This window comes from Triticum aestivum, chromosome 1B (genome assembly GCF_018294505.1).
Source record: "Triticum aestivum cultivar Chinese Spring chromosome 1B, IWGSC CS RefSeq v2.1, whole genome shotgun sequence".
NCBI classification, from domain to species: domain Eukaryota; kingdom Viridiplantae; phylum Streptophyta; class Magnoliopsida; order Poales; family Poaceae; genus Triticum; species Triticum aestivum.
In genome coordinates, this window is record NC_057795.1 from 688,192,199 (window position 1) to 688,193,623 (window position 1,425).

Here is a 1,425-nt window from a genome sequence, read left to right on the forward strand (position 1 = left end):
GACTGTGGATATTGGGAATATACGATTGTGGTTTAAAGCGAACCAGCTTTATTGAACGAAGTATGCAGGGTGCTTTCATAGTTTGGGATCATCCATGGTGACTAGACAGACATGGCCATTCCACCACATGGGCGGATACACTTCATTTTTGGTTCTTAGATTCTATAGTATATCTTCTTACTGGGAATAGATGCACAGATTTTGGTTATGATTCTATAGTATATCACTGTTTTTACTTATTTGGAAAAGTTCAGCACAAAATGAACCATGTTGGAAACATATCTGGGGCGATGATGATAAAACATGGCTGACATAAACTTGTCTTTGATTCTTCGAGGACCTGTGGGCATAAAAAAACCACTCCCCCCTCTTTTGGAACCTTTTCATTCTCACTGAATATTGACGGCTCTGTCTTGGATGGTCACTCTTTGAGTGATAACCAGAGGAGCTTGACTTCAGTGGTGGGGATTGATCTGGTGCAAGAAGACGGTGGAGCCGTGGAGCTAGGTCGTATGATCTATCAAAGGCGAATCTGAGCCATCTCAAATCTCAATGCAACTAATATTGTGGCCTGTACACATTTATTTATCTCCTTTTTTATGTTTAAAAGTGATGAATTGTTGTGGTTGTGGCATCTACTATCTCATTAAGAGCAGCTACGCACATATCACCTCTCGTGGTGTTTGGTTTGCATTCTCATGATTTTGTTGTCCATGGTGGGAACCAGTTTGGTGCATTCAGACTTTTTCTTTTTCTGTTTTTACTTTTCCTTGAATGGCTGTGATCATTCTGCTGTCCCTTGGTGAAAAACTTGAATTGGGAATGGAACCCTTGATGGATTGATGTTTGCTGAAGAAAGTCCTTGCAACAAAGAAGAACATGTAGCAGGTTTTCTATTTTTGACAAGTATTTCCTTTTGTTCCTAATTGTTGTCTCTTTCGTATGGAAGCTCTGAAACAAAATGAGGTGGCCTAAAATTAAGGGTTAATTCTTTTGATAGCTGATTTGAGAAAACAGATTCATGGAATATAAGTACAAGGTAGACTGTAGCATTGATCATTGCTTTGCTTGGTTGAATTTGTGGGACAACACAAATATATAGGTGTGCTTATATTATGTGTGCTTCCTTAGTTTCTTTAGACAAATTTTATAGAGGAGAAAAAAAACCATATTTTCTCATAAATCTGTGTTGGTCTGTTTTGAAAAATTGCCAACTAGATAGCTTCTGCCACTTTTGATTATATTCGGGGGTAAATGAATTTGTACTCGTACAGTTCATAATGCAATTCAGACTCTGTCAATTGTATTTTATGAATAATGATTTTTCTTCGGTTGTTCTGTTCAAATACCCTCAACCTAAGATGTATCTGTGTTATCTTACATTTAGAACTCAAAATCTTATTGTTGAATTTGGCGACTACATTC